This window comes from Perissodus microlepis, chromosome 14 (assembly GCF_051167445.1).
Source record: "Perissodus microlepis isolate ML-2025 ecotype Zambia chromosome 14, ASM5116744v1, whole genome shotgun sequence".
Classification (NCBI taxonomy): Eukaryota; Metazoa; Chordata; class Actinopteri; order Cichliformes; family Cichlidae; genus Perissodus; species Perissodus microlepis.
In genome coordinates, this window is record NC_140474.1 from 22,308,083 (window position 1) to 22,314,082 (window position 6,000).

The 6,000-nt window shown below is 39.5% G+C and overlaps 1 protein-coding gene across 6 annotated transcripts in view; it reads right to left on the minus strand.

Annotated features, from left to right (window-relative positions):
• The window catches only part of gdpd5b (glycerophosphodiester phosphodiesterase domain containing 5b), a 42,007-nt gene extending 39,070 nt beyond the window's left edge, over positions 1-2,937 (minus strand). For 3 of the 6 annotated variants that reach the window (XR_014802173.1, XR_014802174.1, XM_084950188.1), the window contains exon 1: positions 2,528-2,933. The gene's annotated coding sequence lies outside the window, so the exon portion shown is untranslated. Of the gene's footprint in view, positions 1-2,527 lie in introns of all 6 variants that reach the window. The other 3 variants (XM_084950186.1, XM_084950187.1, XM_084950185.1) reach the window with 3 other exon arrangements.
• Between the last annotated feature and the right edge of the window lie 3,063 nt (positions 2,938-6,000).

The window sequence follows — 6,000 nt, forward strand, 5'->3', positions numbered from 1 at the left end:
AGTAGGAATATTTGCTGTCATATATAAATATGTAATTTATGTTGGAAAAATGAGAAAGGAAAAACCATCATTTGGATATATTAAAATGAATTATTTAGTTCATTGTCTCATTTCCAAAGCACATTAAAGATGGATAAAATGTTTTCCCCTTATTGGACTGTTATAAAGAATATTATGTCCTTTGTATGAGAAACTGGAAATAAAATATCAGTCCACGACCAGCAAAAATGTTGTTTCTACAGGCCTTTAGATCTGCTGTTAGAGATCGGACATTCAAATAATTTAGGTACAAGCCTAACAACTATATAAGACAAACTGGTGCATAGTTGATGATCTGTGCACATTTTTCACATATCACAGAGTGCAAGGTCAGGAAGTACAAGCAACATTTCCCAACATGTCACCCTGCCAACACAACTTTTCAGAACGGGCATCCATTGTTAATCAGTCATCTGAAGCATCAAACAATTGAATAAATATTTGCAGTTAAAATTCAGTTCATAAGGAAAATGTATACTACATAAATAAAGCTAGACTCTGGTTCACAAGACAGAACAATGACAAGCGACTGTCAGCAACATGGTGACCACAGACATTGATGAAGGAGGAAGAGGGGGGAAAATACAAATCTTTTACAGCTTCAGAAAAAATATTTTGGTTTTATTTTTTGTGCTGCAAAATTAGATTTTCCTCCATATAACACTCAAACCTGCCATAAATGTTGCCATAAGACAGATTCAGACTGCTAGAAATCCACAACTGAATGGGATCCGGTCGGCAATTGCCTTCCATCAGGCAACCTGTGCAATTGCCTTCTCAACAGGACTATCTGTGAGGAACACTATTGATCTCTGGGCAACCATTTAGTCAAAACAAGTTGCAATGGTTAAGATCATCCCAAGGTGGTATTGCATGAGATATTCATAGTATTCCTAAAGAATTTAAAAATATTTAATAAAACATCAATATCTGGATTGATACAATGTCACAATAGGCTGCTGTATTGATTTTTGCCCCACCCCAACCAGTGGCCAACCATCAAGCTGTTTCCACATCAAAACCAGTCGCTCATTGCAGACAGCTATGAAGCTGATTGCTGGTGTCTTGCAGACATTTAAGGTTCTGGTTGCCTAGGTGACCAACTGATACAACTACTACCAAGTCATATGTCTACCAGCAGTATCCTGGGTTCTCATTAGTAGTCAATTTAATTGTTCACCTGGAAGTTAAAGAAAGAGCTTTCTTGGGTCCCACCCACTTCCCTTGACCAGTGGTCATTTCGCTAGAAGTCGGCAAATATGGCTTCCTTGGATCTCGGGTCAACACGTCAACACAAATTTCACGTCCCTATTAAGAAGTATATCTTTCCCTGCCCAGACAAACCTGAGACAGTCAGCTGAGAGGCATTTGATAAACTTTAAACATAAAAAAAGAAAAAAACAGCTCTGCCCTTTTATACTTAAACATTTCAAAAGAAACAACAGTACAGGTTATTGTATTTATGTCTAAATTTTTACACATAGCTTTAAAATCCTTTTGCTCAGTTGAAAGAGGAGCAATCCCTTTGCCTCAAGGTAATAGATAAATAAATAAAAATAATGTTCTGGCTGCCATCAGGAAAGGAGCTCCCCTACACTGTGCTATCCCATAGAGGTTCAAAAATACAGGATCAGCATACTCCACTCCAAAGACAGTTAATCCATAAGAGACCAAAAAGCTTGCATAGTCACTCTGAAAGTCTTTACTCAGTCTCAGTCATTGATTTTACTGAAACTCTGTCTAAGCAAGCTCCAAGTCCTTCAAAAGTAACAGTTTACATGCCTGTGAGACGTAAATAAATACCATCTGTTAACACTTTCTGAACAGAAAGTGTTAGTTTGTTTTGTTTTTTACTAAAGTGTAATTAGTAGCAGATGGGGAAGTGTTAAAGCTGCCACGAAGGTTATTAACAGTTGACCAAATGGATGCTGTCCAATGGACAAAGTCTGAAGATGAATAAACTTCCTCCGATAAAGTGCTTCATAAAACAAATCTAGAGGGTAATCTTGTATTCTTGTAGTACACCAGGGAAATCCAAACAGCAATCATCCTCTCCAAACAGAAAAAAATAATAGTGCCATGAATTATGTAAGTGGTAACCTAAGAGCAGTCCACAACACATCAGCAAATGCACATTGGGCATATGGATGGAGGACCCCGTGTTCAGCTTGCATTATGAACCTTACTGTCCAATAGATAATGAAGAGAGTGCAGCTGATGCATGATTCGAGCCCCTCCAATGGGAAAACATCACCATGGGCGTATCCACCAATATGCCGTAAGTGATGCGTAAATGCACATGGTCATAGCTAATGGACTGCATGCACTTCTAACCTCTGCATGTGAAAAAGGACACTTGACTTGCCTCATATTTAACCGCCGACACGTTACGGGACTGCTGGCTAGTGGTCAAGAGTCTCTGGAACATATTTTAATGAGGTGTGTAACTGCAAATAAACTAAAAAAGGTTAAAGATAGATACACTCACCTTTCTGGGTGCCTTTATTTGTTTTCAGCTGGCTCGAAGGTTCCGTGTAAAAAGTTTCTTTTCCGTTGGAAAAGAAAAAAAAGCCCCCGACTCAACAGTCAAACGGGGACACCCCGTGCCAGCGGTAACGGATGAGGAGCCGAAGTTTCACCAAGAAAACAAAGGAGAAAAAAGGCCGGCTGAGTGCGGACGCTGTGACCGGTGTATGTCCTAGCTAAAATAACTCCTGTCTCCTTTATCTTTCATCCGCTCCGTCCGGGTTTTTCTTTGCCCCTCTCTTCTCTGTTAACTCAGCCTCCCCTGCGTGAGTACGGATACTTACACCGACAGAGTAATTCAATGTACTGACTAGTGGGAGGAGTGAGTGTCGGTCCTTTTATCTCCAGCCCTCTGTTACAGTGAGGAGGCGTCACCGGGCTGACTTTACTCCCGGCCTGCGCGTTCAGGACACATCAAAAAGACACAGCCCCCAAACCCTCCAGTTTGTTTGAATTAACCAAAAAGAAAAAAAAGTGACCAGTTTTCTGATAAATTTGGACACATCATGCCGCCGAAATAAATTCTTCAGCACTAACACCTCTGACGTCAAACGGTACCCTCATTACCATCAGCTGAGATGTCAACCGAAAATTCGAGGCGACACGAATGCATCAGTACTCAAATACAGTAGTTTATAAACCAAAGAGCATTGGCTTAATCTGTTATCTTGACTGCATAACTAATTCACCAAGCTAACTTTAAGAAATCTTGATCAAAAGCTGACCTTTGTTTGACAAGTGCAACAAAAGCCATCTGAGCTTGAAATTAATTTTTATCTGCTTTATACGTGACATCACAACTGTCTTAGCGTAGATTTTAAATGTTTTGTTTTTGCTGTCACTGATTAAGGTACAATGTCTTTCCATTTAGCCAAATTCCATTTTACACATAATTTCTTGATGTCCATATTTTCTGTGATTCTCTTTACCAAGTGAATAGCTAAAGCTCTGTTTTATAGGATTTTTAAGACCAATACCGATGCCAATATTTTGTCATTTAAAATTCGATATTCCGATATATCAGCTATATGAAACATGAACACATTTCTCTCACGTTTATTATCTGTAGTTTGTTTGGGGGGGGGGGGGGGGGGGGGGGGTTTGTTGGTTTTTTTAATGTATTAGTTTATACTCTTCCTAACAGCTCAGATCAGCTGGTTGTTGTGTTTGTGGCTCTAAAGACATTTGCAGAGTGCCCTCTAGTGGGCAACTTATTCAGCATTAACACTCATAACATGATTGAATATCTCCCATGTCATCTTTACTTTTAATACTTTTATTTATCAGCCATAATAAATAGCAGTCTTGACAGATCGACAAACAGCAAATATCGGCCCAAGAATAAATTGCTTGAGCTCTGGATCAGTGTACCTTCTTGCACCACTTGAAAGCATTATATCTGATTACATTCATTTAGAAAAATCACAATAATCCACCACTCATTTCTCTGTGCACTCAGCCTTTTTTTTCAGTTCAGACTTGATATGCAGACACATGTCTATGACTCATCAAACAAAAGTGATTTATTGATTTCTGTCACACAAACACCATCTGCAGTTATAATCAGAGACAGCATGTAATGGCAGCAGTCCCTCGTGATTGACCGCTGGACGCACTGTGAAATGTTTAGTACTCATGTGCAAAAATTGACCACATGTGGAGAAACCATGCAGAATTCCACATAAAGCTTCTTGTAATAAAAGTAAAACTTATTCTCACGGTGATGATCTGGTTGTCTTAGAAAATGGAAGTTCACAAGTGGGAGAAATGACTCATCTGCAGATAGAGCATTTGAAATTTTCAAACGTTTTCAAGATGAGTTGCATTTAATTGCTTTGCCTGAACTTTGGGTGTTCCTTATGTCAAGAGATGTGGGAGTTGTGGTTAAACCAAATCAGGTTTATCACCAAGGAAACAGTCAGCGCAAGTGATTCTCAGCTAATTGAGATGAAGAGCTGAAGCTATCTTACATAAAACAGTAAAAAATAATGCAGTCTGCTTTCACAGAGGGATGATCAGCGGGAGCAGATGTAGTGTCACATGACAAAGAAAAGGTCAGGTGGGAGAACTCATGGGGTAAGTGTAGGTGTTGGTTGTCAAACAGCACATTAGTTTTCTGGCACAAGTAATTCAGATACATGTTGTCAGCCACCTCAGATACTCACATACATGGAGTCACCAGAGGCACACACACCTTGACATTATCTCTCTATGTGCCTCTGTGCGTGAGGATGCAAGAGATCCTATGACAAATCCCCATTTGATGTGACTGGCCCGGGCTTCCCTGGTCCTCTCACCACAGGTTGGCATTAGTCAGCAGCTCCAGCTGCTGTGCATGCTTTTGAACTCCACCCATTTTAAAATGCCAGCCAGCATGCACAGACAGGAAGGGTAGGATGGCTGGTGGGGGTCTCCCCTGCAGGTATTATTATGTAATATGGCAGAGCTTGTGACTGATGCTCACTAGAATGAGACAAAATTTGAAAAGAGCAGGAAAGATTTGAATATGGATGAATTGGTGAAATGCACAGACAGTCAGGACTGAGTGACTAAAAAGCCAACACTGCGGCTTTCTTCTGACTTTGTAGGTTTGCTGGAATTTCACAGCTGGGTATGATGTTTTCATAGTTCTCACATCAACTCAGAGAGGAGCTAGCATGGCAGCAACTCAGTACAATATCTTGTAGAGGAGCTGATGAAGTTATTGGATGGATTTAAGCGATTTCATCATATATTCAACCACAGTCCAAGAGGTGCAATTTTCTCATGACGTTGGCAGCCAGCAGTCAGCTCTTGAAGGTTTATGCTTTTGGGGGGATTTTTCAGTTTCCCTTTGGTTTTGATATGTAAAAAATATTAGGACAGAAAGTGCTACTCCTTGACTATCAAACTCACAGCTTTGCATAATTATATGTTTCAGATCAAACAAATTTAAACCTGAGTAAATACAAAAAGCTCTTACCTGTTTGATGCCAACTTGTTTGACAAATTAAAGCAAGCTTAAAAAGCTCCAAAAGGAACACTTCATGAAATAGTCTAAAGAAAGTCAAGAACAGCTGAGAAACAAAGTCAGTGACATCAATCAATCGAGCTACAACACCATTTCTAAGGTGTTGTGAACCAGGTGAGAGCTATTATAATTATTAATTAATTATACATGTAATTATTATAATGAGGAAAACTAAACCTTCTCATGAATGGCTGGTCTACAAAAATTTCCCCAAGAGTGCATTGATTACTCATCCAGGGGTTCACAAAAGAACTCAGAATATAATTTAAGGAACTGCAGGCTTCACTTGCCTTAGTTAATGTCCGACTTCATTATTCAGCAATGAGAAAGAGACTGGATAAAATTGGCATCCATGGGAAAGTTCAAAGCTCATCTCACATTTTCCAAAAAAACATCTTGATGGTTACCAAGACTTCTGGGAAAAT